This window comes from Cervus elaphus, chromosome 4 (genome assembly GCF_910594005.1).
Source record: "Cervus elaphus chromosome 4, mCerEla1.1, whole genome shotgun sequence".
Classification (NCBI taxonomy): domain Eukaryota; kingdom Metazoa; phylum Chordata; class Mammalia; order Artiodactyla; family Cervidae; genus Cervus; species Cervus elaphus.
Genome location: NC_057818.1, coordinates 63690502 through 63702048, shown reverse-complemented (window position 1 = coordinate 63702048; position 11547 = coordinate 63690502).

The following is an 11547-nucleotide window of genomic DNA, read 5'->3' as shown; positions in this document are numbered from 1 at the left end:
TAGAGACTACAAGTCCTGTTCATCAGAGAAAGGAATATTTGTGTTTTTAGAGATTCATCCGTGCCCAATCCTATATGTATTCAGGTGAGACGAGAATGTTAATACAGCCGGGAAAATGATTTCCCCAAATACTTTATTCAAAGCACCTCTAGAATACTAACAAATACATAACAATCAAATCCTGAGATTTTGGTCACATACTGCTAATCAAAAGTAAGTGTGTAAATGTGAAATTAACAGAGCATGCAACTATTTAATACCACAGAACGTATACAATTACCACTCACCTAGAATGAAGCAGGCAGAGTACATCAGGGAAGAAAAAGCTTACCAGCATAGCAAATCATCATGAAGCCTTCCTGTCTAAATTCACAGACACTCACTTCGCCCTAGAGAGCAGAGATCCGAAACCACTGTGGGAAGCAGACAATTTCAGAAGACATTCTAGAAATGAAGGAACCAAAACCTCATGGGTAGGTAAGCGATTCTGGAAGGCAGTTGTCCTCACCCAAGGAGGCCAGGTTCCTGTAGTTCTCTAACATCACATCCCTGTACAAGTCCCGCTGACCGAGGTCCAGGCATTCCCACTCCTCTGGAGTGAAGTCTATGGCCACATCCCGGAACATCAGCCGTCCCTGGAATACAAAGTACAGATGCCATGGGGCCATGGGAAGACTTCCTTATGTGACCCAAGATGGAAACAGCAAGTTCAGAGACCTGGTTTTCCTTTACGAGAGTGTCTGCTGTTACACAAGAATATAATTTTTACACAGTAGTATCTTCACCATATTTTTAACCCCAGGAAGAGGATGACATATGACCCATAAACTACTACAGAAAATATTATGACTAAGAAGAAGAATTATAAAATAATCAAGAACTATAAAACAAATATTGGCATACTTATTTTTGACTGTTGTACCCATGTGACACAGTATAAATTGTCTATCCCCCCCCAAAAAAAAAAAAAAAAAAAAATGGAAATATTTTTTAAAAACACATTCCAATCCAAACATTCTGGAGTGGGACCAATGTGCCACATTTTTAACAAGCTTATTTCAACTACTAATGCTGAAAATTCTGCTCCATGAATGATCATTTTGAAGAGCTCTTAGGTAGAATAGTAAGGAAAGCATTCATAATTAACTTTGAACTTTAAGTGTTCTACAGATTTTACAGGTCTCTTGGTAGTAACCTTGGTGGCAAGAATCATTTTAACTATTTAGCATTTACTATATATGCAGGTCAGGAAGCAACAGTTGGAACTGGACATGGAACAACAGACTGGTTCCAAATAGGAAAAGGACTACAATATATAGTCAAGGCTGTATATTGTCACCCTGTTTATTTAACTTATATGCAGAATACATCATGAGAAATGCTGGGCTGGGAGAAGCACAAGTTGGAATCAAGATTGCCAGGAGAAATAAAACAACCTCAGATATTCAGATGACACCACCCTTATGGCAGAAAGTGAAGAGGATCTAAAAAGCCTCTTGATGAAAGTGAAAGAGCAGAGTGAAAAAGTTGGCTTAAAGCTCACCATTCAGAAAACTAACATCATGGCATCTGGTCCCATTATTTCATGGGAAATAGATAGGGAGACAGTGGAAACAGTGTCAGACTTTATTTTTTTCGGCTCCAAAATCACTGCAGATGGTGATTGAAGTCACGAAATTAAAAGATGCTTACTCCTTGAAAGGAAAGTTATGACCAACCTAGATAGCATATTAAAAAGCAGAGACATTACTTTGCCAACAAAGGTCTGTCTGGTCAAGGCTATGGTTTTTCCAGTGGTCATTTATGGATGTGACAGTTGGACTGTGAAGAAAGCTGAGCACTGAAAAATTAATGCTTTTGAACTGTGGTGTTGGAGAAGACGTGTGAGAGTCCCTTGGACTGCAAGGAGATCCAACCAGTCCATCCTAAAGGAGATCAGTCCTGGGTGTTCATTGGAAGCACTGATGCTGAAGCTGAAACTCCAATACTTTGGCCACCTCATTCGAAGAGTTTACTCATTGGAAAAGACCCTGATGCTGGGAGGGATTGGAGGCAGGAGGAGAAGGGGACGACAGAGGATGAGAAGGCTGGATGGCATCACCGACTCCTGATGGACTTGAGTTTGAATAAACTCCGGGAGTTGGTGATGGACAGGGAGGCCTGGGGTGCTGGGATTCAAGGGGTTGCAAAGAGTCAGACTCCACTGAGCGACTGAACTGAACTATCTTTCTGACAGTTTTTCAGAGTCTTCAGTGTGCAAGAAAAATAATTTAAAATCAATAATGTTGCTCTTGCATCCTTTAGAAGATATTTTAACAACAATTTTTAAAATGGCAGAGCTGAAATTTTACATCAATTTATGGACTCTAGACTGTCATAAAACACAGACAAATATACAGAGAAAACTCTACTGAAAGTTTACAGAAATTTCTGTATTCCTACATAATACTAAAAGCAAGAAAAGTGTTAGTCACTCAGTCATGCCCTATTCTTTTGCAACCTCAGGGACTGCAGCTTGCCAGGCTCCTCAGTCCAAGGGAATCCCCAGGCAAGAATACTGGACTGGGTAGCCATTCCCTTCTCCAGGCAACCTTTCAGAAGACAGGAAAAAAAAAAAAAAAAAAAAAAAGAACTTCATAGCATGGGAATCTCACAGAAGCACAGGAGCCAATGAACACCTGAGGTCATGGTGTAAGAAGTACATGGGAAAATGTATTATCACTGCCAGGTATTTTGGCAACATTATGAAAAGCATGATCTCAATCTACTATGAAAAATAATCATTTAATGCTATTCCACTGCATATATTGCTACCAAGATCTGTAACCTAAAAGTACATGTCATAGTAAGTTTTTCTTCTTGAAGCAGGAGAATCTCTGGTACGTTTTTGATTTCTGAAAATTTTCTGAGAAATTCTGCACCGCTGAGTTCATTCTATTTATAAGGGCATTTTTTTTTACTCCTGTTCTACAGAACTGAATTGCATCTCCACCTAAACTCATCAGGGCATTTCCCTACTTCCCTGGGATCCCAACACGAACCACATTCCAATGGGAATCTCAGATACCAGTGAATTCCCGTGTTCATTTCTCACAAAAGGAAGTCATTAATTCTTCTTGAAATTCATCATGCTCTACAGAAAGCCAGAATAGAATGAGGAAAAGGCTGTGGGACACAAGGGAGAAGCAGCCTAAGAGCCGGTCTTCACCATTATAAGAAATAAAGGAAAAGAAGACGTTGACAACAACAAACCCCCCAAGGGAGAAAAATTAGAATCAGAGAGTAAAGGTGTGCCGCTTCTCAGCCCAGCCCTTTCAGGAGGAAACGCAGACACAGCCCCCGACCCGGGACAGGACATTTACCTGAGAAGCTGCCATCTCCTCCTCTTCTGCCTCCTGCTCTGTGTCTTCTTTGGGGATGTTATGTCCCAAAATCGCATACAGGCTGAGAAAATACCTTTAAAGGCATCCACACAGCTCTTTCACCTTCAGCTGCTGCCGTGAAAAAGAAGAGAATGTCTTCTTTCTCTCTCCCTTTTCTGAGCTCTTTTCTGGCTTCCTCGGTCCCAGAGCTGTAGTGGGTAATCAAGATTAAGCTGATATGCTAATCACAACGTGGGTTTGGTGCTCACTTTCCCCAGAATCTTTGCAGACCACCCCGAGAGTTCTCTTTCTTTTCGCATTAGAGACCAAGCCCCAGAACAATTCACAAGAGGCAAGGGACCCAACTTCTGGGCTAGCGAGAGGGATTCTGGGAAATGGACAGACCCGCAGTGTCTCCTTTTGACCTTTCCTGAACTCTTCCGGTTGGCAGTGGCTTATTAGTTCCATATTCCTTATCAGGATCTTTTGTCATAAAACAACTCATGCAAATGGTTACTATGGTGCCTGGCCAGGGTGGGCGGTTTCAGTCAGTGGGCTTCCCCTAACAGAACAGTTGACAAGAGACAAGTGACCCAACCTCTGGGCTACCTGACTCTGCCTCTGAGGGTCTTTGAAACAAGGCAGCAGAAGACCCGCTTCCAGGAGCCCTGAGCTTGAGCCCTCAGCTCTGCCTGCCCCAGAGCTCTGGAGCAAGGGTTGAGAGCGGGATCTTCTAGAAACAAAGAACCTCAGCCTGATTCCGGGGGAGGGGCTCTTTCTCGGATGGGTGTGGCCTGTGCCTGTGCCCTTGGGGGAGGGGAGGGGAGGGGTGAGTGTTTGGTGGGAATCACCTGGGGACCCTGGGTTCCTGCAAGGCTTTGCTCTCAGGATTCTAGGAAAGATGGCCTGAGTCCTTAGTTTTGATTTGTGTCTTACTCCCCTCTGTAACATGGGGACACAGGTTTGCACAAAATGATTTGCACTCTGACCACCTCTCTTCAGGTGGCAGGTCTGCTACAGCAAGACCAGGAGCCGGGAGGTGTTTCCATTACAATTTCTTTGAGAATAAACCAGGGGCAGCAGTGGCCGTTGGGTTAACAGTGTGTATGTGCAGGGACAGGTGCATTTGAAAATGATGCCCTAAAGTCTATCCGGTGACCAACCAAGGAAACAATGATGGGTATTAAGTCATAAGTGAACTTACCCATAAATTAACACATGAAACAGATTCTCTGGTGGCTCAGAGAGTAAAGAGTCTGCCTGCATGTGGGAGACCCGAGTTTGATCCCTGGGTCTGGAAGATCCCCTGGAGAAGAAAATGGCCACCCTCTCCAGGATTCTTGCCTGGAAAACCCCATGTAGCCTGGCGGGCTACAGTCCATGGGGTTGCAAGGAATCAGACATGGGCTCAGCGACTTCACCTTCACTTTCTTCACCAACAGAAAAATGTTGCTGCTCTACTTCATGTTTGTATTTCCAGGTTTTATGAATCATTCGCTACAGTTTCTTCTCTGTTCTTTATGGAGAGTTCTCTTTTCTGACATCTTTAAAGGATAATTGACTAACGAAAAATTAAAGATAGGAGCATATCCATTTTTCTAGTAGTATATATTCTAAAAAATAATCACTGTGCATGCACCAGTACGACTATCTTAGATGATTTAGTTTCACAGCAGAATTGAGACTAAGGTACAGAGATGTCCTTTATACCTTTTCTTCCCTCACGAGGACAATCTCCCTACTTATGTCCCCACCAGTGTGTACATTTGTTACCGCTGATGAATATACATAGACATAAAATGAAGTTTCTAGTTTCACCCTATGTTTCTCTTCTAGGGGTGTTCACTCTAGGATCTGGGCAAATGTATGTGTCCATTACAAAACCTGTGTCCATTACAACAGTTTAACACAATCATTTCATGATCCTGAACTCAGGGTATTCATAGCCCCTCCTTTGCCACAAAGAGCAACCACTGACCATTTTAATCTCTACAAAATTTCCGAATGAATTCTCTGGTGGCTCCAGGTAAAGAATCCACCTGCCAATGCAGGTGACTTGAGTGATGGGTTCAATCCTTGGATAAGGATCCCCTGAAAGATCCCCTGAAAGAAGAAATGGCCTCCCACTCCAGTGTTCTTTCCTGGGAAATGTCACGAACAGAGAAACCTGGCAGGCTACAGTACATTGGGTCCCACTCAGACACAGTGGAACACATAAGAACATTTACCTACACCAAAATGCCATGTTGTAAAAATCCTACTTCTTGTGGCATTTTCAGATGGACTTCCTTCACTTAGTAAAATGCATGGAATTATTGTCTATGCGTTTTATACCTTGAAAGCTTAATATAAAAAAGCTTAATATCTATGTCTGCAGCTCTAGTCCTGTTCATTAAAGAGTATCATCAATAACATTTTCTAGATTCCATATGTACATATGTCAAAACTTTTTTTCACAAATATAGAGAATAGACCTGTGGACACAGCGGGAGAATGAGAGGGGGCCCAATAGAGAGAAGAGCCTTGACATTTATTCACCACAATGTGTAAAACAGGTAGCAGGTGGGAAGCTGCTCCATAGCACAGAGAGCTCAGCGCGGGGCTCCGTGATGGCTAGAGGGGTGAGACGGAGATCGTGGGAGGGAAGTTCGAGAGAGTAAAGTTTGTTCTGGATAAGGAAGATGAAAATGTTCCTGTGTATTTCCTCTTATTTAATTTTTTGTGTGCAGTTACAGTGTATAATGTGTTTGTTTAATTATGTCTTGTGTTTGTGGATTATAAGGAATGTTTGTAATCTGTTTAATAGAGAATGAATGTAAAAATTGTTTGAACTACTTAGAAATATAGGCAGAGCCATTGACTGCTTTTATAGAACTAGGTGTTCTCATTATCGCGAAGTAAGTTGATAGGTGGGTTATAACATGTTGTGTAGTTTTACCTTAGAGAGGTGTTGCCCCTAGAAAAGAAGAATTTGTATTGATCGAGACATGTAAGAAGGGAGAGGTAGAAAGTTCAGGACATTGAGTTACATTTATTTGCCATAAAATTTTCTTTCATTTGTCATAAACCTTTTTACTATTTTTGTATTCATCATTTTATTTGCCATTTCTTATACCTTTCTATTAAAAGCATATATTTTACTTTTCTTTAGCAACTATGAAGTGTCTTGTATGTTAGTATTTTATAGATTGTTAAATATGTTTATTAAATCATATTATATTATATACATAAATATATATTTATATTTATATTTATTAATAGCTTAAAATCTTTTTAGTTTTTCTCTAAGAAAAACTTTTTGTAAGAGTAAGTTAATGTTCAGTAATTAATGTTTTAAAATCTTACTTCATTTGGAAATGACCTAGTTGTTTAATAAACTTTTATTATTTAGTTTAGCATAACTCTAGAAACTTAAGTTACTCCAATCTTAAGAGATTGTTTTAGATTATAATAATAGATTATTCTATTAAAAATATAATTATTTTTAATAAAGCTTATCTAAAAGTTTTCATCTCATTTATATATTTGTATATATATATATATAAAGACTTACCTTTTTGTTGACAAATTTAGCTTACCTTAAACCAAGGCATAATAAAAGTATTATATAATGTTATTGACTTAAGACATGTCTTAATTAGATTAACAAATAATTATATTTAAATAAACATATTTAATATTGAATATTTTTCAGTTCATGTGAAGTTGAATTTAAATAGAGCTTATTAACTTCATATTATCCAAAAACAAAGACATATATTGAAACATAGATAATTTTAGGTAGATAGGCATAGTTCTCCATTTGAAATTTAAAATATCTTTCTTTTTTTATTTATTTATTTTGAGTTCCACCAATTTGTTAATGGCTGGAGTCCTAGATAGGGACTCCTTGGGCTGTGTATCCCAAGGACATGATAAGAGTTAACTTAAGGCTTTTTCTTAGGCCTATTTTTGTTTCTCAGGCAGAACTGGAGCTCCAAAAAAGTATTTTAACAAGTTAACCTTTTCCTAACTGCACGTGCAAGAAGAACCGGTTTTGCAATTTCAAAAAAGATTTTATTTTAGTCAGCTTTCTCCAGACTCTAAAGAACATCATGGCCATTCAGTGTCAAAAATATTATTTCTCCTTTTTGTAGCTATAGTATATTATTAATGATATGTACATGAGGGAATTGCTGTCACATAGGAAGTAAAGCCTTGGCTACAAAATTTTGACAAATACTAGGACTGTTATGGAGAAGGCAATGGCACCCTATTTCAGTACTCTTGCCTGGAGAATCCCAAGGATGGGGGAGCCTGGTGGGCTGACATCTATGGGGTCGCATAGAGTCTGACACACCCGAAGTGACTTAGCAGCAGCAGTAGCAGGACTGTTAAGCATACCTTGAGGTAACAGAGTCTACTGAAATCTTTTATGAGGCCCGATATGATTAGGATAAGGGAGAGAGAAAGTGAATCTCTCCCGGTCTAAAGGGTGTAAAGGTATATTAAAAAAGCAATCTTGTGAATCAGTAATAATAATGTGCCAATTTTGAGGAATAGTAATAGGTGATGGGATCTCTGGTTGTAATGCACACATAGGTTTCATAAAAGAATTAACTTTTCTAAAGTCTGTTAAGAGACACCATTTGTTAGATTTCCTTTTTATAACAAAAATAGGAGAGTTCCAAGAAGGGCAAGATTCCTCAATATGTTTCAATTTTAATTGTGTGTTTATAAGTTCTTTAGTAGCTTGTAATTTTTCTTTCACAAGGGGCCATTGCTTTGTCCAAATAGGCTCATAATTTTTCTCAGTTGTTTTAATAATTGTTTTGTTTGTTAAATGAGCAGTGGCCTCTAGGAAAAATGTGGAATGTATATCTGAGTTTGCCATTGCATAAGTAAGTCCTTTCCTATTAGATTAAGGGGTGCATCTATCACATAAGGTCTTAATGTTGTAGGTTGGCCTTTTGGCCTATCATATGGGTAGATTTGAATATTTTGATAAATTTCTTGAACTTTGGTTTGAGAAATTCCTGCAATTTGCAAGAGACCTTTTGTATAGGTCAGGATTTGGGCCATAAGTGTTTGGAAATAATAGTAATATTAGATTCAGTGCCAAGGAGACCAGAAAATCTTTTACCATTAATTTTGATATTTATATTTGGTAGGGCATATTCAAATACCAATGATGTCCATAAGGATTGTTTTTGACCTGTATTGCCAAATCTGCCTGTCCATACAATATTAGAGGAGTTAATAGAAATGTAAGGCAAAAGAAGTAATCGAGCAATTTTGTCCCCCCTTTGGAATTGCCATAGAATCTGAGCTGACATCATAATTTGAATCTCTCCTTTATAATTTGAATCAATTATTCCAGGGTGAACAGTAATTCCTTTAGAAGCCAAATTAGATCAGCCAAGTAAAAGACTGAAGGTTTGTGGGGGCAGGGGTCCAAAAAGTCCAGTAGGTACTCTAGAAGGGACTGCTTAAGGGTAAAGGAAAAAATCATTTAGGGCTGGTATATTAATGGCAGCACTGCTGGACGTTGAGGGTTTGAGGGAAAAGATAGAATTTGACCCTGGTTTTTCTTGTAGGGGACCTGGGGGGGTCCCCTGTTTGGAGTCCACTATTCCAGGAATGGAATAGGTTTTCCTTCAATATCAAATTTAAATTTACAATCTTTGGCCCAATGCATTCCTCTATGGTAGCAAGGGCGAATTTTTAGAGGTTTTTATTAGCCTTCTTAGGGCAGTCCCTTTTTAAATGGTTTTTATCTCCATATGTAAAGCATCCTTCATTTCCCTTTTTAAAAGGTAGTAGCCATTGTTTCAGCTAGTAGTTACGTCTTTTGAGTTTTTGATCCTAGATTGTGACAAGCCTTCAAATAATCAGTAATAGTCCTAGTCTCACAAATTGCAGCTATAGCTCTTTGACATTTCTGATTTGCATTCTCTCTCTCTCTCTTTTTTTTTTTTTTTTGATTTGCATTCTCTTAAACAAGTAATTTCTCTAGCTGTTTCTTGGTTTCTTCTCCGATTATAGCATGGGAAATAGCAGCTTCTAATCTAGCTAAAAAATTAGCATAACTTTCATTAGATTCCAACGAAGGAGAGACTTTTGGAGTTGCAACCGTTGGCAGAGGAGGAGCATTTGGAGCAGCCGGGGCAGGACTAGTAAGAAAACTTTGAGATATTTTGTATTATTGGGCCTTTTGTAAAGTTTTATCATTTAATTTATACTTATGTAATAAGTGTTCTGTCTGTTGCTGAATATTGGAAGGGCTAGAATGTACCTTGAAATGGCAGAATTACAGCTTTAATGAGAGCCCATAGGGGGCTAGATATCAGCTGGAATATTTTTTCCTTGTTTGGCAGCTCATTTAACATTTTCTTTAACGCGGAGCCAAATTTCTAAATCAAAACTGCATTTATCAGGGAACTAAGGATTATGTTCAACTACTGTTTGAAGGCAAGCCTCTATTCATTGGCGTGAAACCAGAAGTCCCTGAACTTTAAACAAATGGTGAAGTAAAGTATAAAAATGATGGGGCTTTCCAGCTGTTTGACCCATGTATTAGTACTTACCGACCTCAATAGGTCCCTGAGTCACTCCGCCCCATATGCCACGTATACCAGTGTCCCTGTTTCTTGGCGCCATTTGTTGTGGTCCTTTAATGGACCAGAAACTGGTGGTATGGAGTCGATGATAAGAAAGTAAAAGAGAGAAAGAGGCTGATATTCCCTGGTTTTCGCAGAGGACCAATAAAGCCCTTGACGCAGGACTTGCATCACTCATGAAGGTACCAGGCGCCCTCTCGAGGGGGTCTTAGAAGCCCGGGCAGAAAAGTGAGCACGATGGGTCTCCACGCTCCAGAGAGTCAGCCAGAAAAAGAGAGAGAGAGAGAGAGAAAGAGAGAGAGAGAGAGAGAGAGAGACAGAAAGAAAAAAGACCCGGGAACCTAAGCTCTGATGGAGCAAAGGTGCTTTAATGGTTTTTCTATGAATATATATAGGCTGTGGTACAAGAAACTTCTTTCGGGAATGATAGACATCAGAAAAGCAAACGTACAGCAACCGTTACCAAGGGAACAAGGGGTAATGTTAGTCACAAGGTCAGGAGACAATCCATATCTCAAGAAAGGGGAGCAAGACTAAGCAGTTTTGTCCTAAAGAGAATGTTTACTAAAGGAGACCCAAGCCTGCCTCACACAATGACCTCAGTCCCTGGGAGCAGCGTGCTGTTCCGCTTGAAGAGGGACAAAGGACTCATGAGAGACAGCAAGTAGGAATCCTCCCGTCAAACATTCCCTGACACCGGGAAAAATATCAATAACCTCAGATAAACAGATGACACCACCCTTATGGCAGAAAGTGAACAGGAACTTAAAAGCCTCTTGATGAAAGTGAAAGAGGAGAGTGAAAAGTTTGGCTTAAAACTCAACTTTCAGAAAACTAAGATCATGGCATCTGGTCACATCACTTCATGGGAAATAGATGGGGAAACAGTGGAAACAGTGTCAGACTTTATTTTTGGGGGCTCCCAAATCACTGCAGATGGTGATTGCAGCCATGAAATTAAAAGACGGTTACTCCTTGGAAGGAAAGTTATGACCACCCTAGATAGCATATTAAAAAGCAGACACATTACTTTGCCAACAAAGGTTCATCTAGTCAAGGCTATGGTTTTACCAGTGGTCATGTATGGATGTGACAGTTGGACTGTGAAGAAAGCTAAGCACCAAAGAATTAATGCTTTTGAACTGTGTGTTGGAGAAGACTCTTGAGAGTCCCTTGGACTGCAAGGAGATCCAACCAGTCCATCCTAAAGAAGATCAGTCCTGGGTGTTCATTGGAAGGACTGACGCTGAAGCTGAAACTCCAAAACTTTGGCCACCTCATGTGAAGAGCTGACTAATTGGAAAAGACCCTGATGCTGGGAGGGATTGGGGCAGGAGGCGAAGGGGACGAGAGAGGATGAGATGGCTGGATGGCATCACCGACTAGATGGACACGAGTTTGGGTGGACTCTGGGAGTTAGTGATGGACAGGCAGGCCTGGTGTGGTGCGATTCATGGGATTGCAATGAGTCGGACTTGACTGAGCGACTGAACTGATGACTTATTATCAGATAGATAATCCAAAAGGACCTACTAAATAGCACAGGGAAGTCTACTGAACAAAGTGAAAGATCCTACATGGGAAAA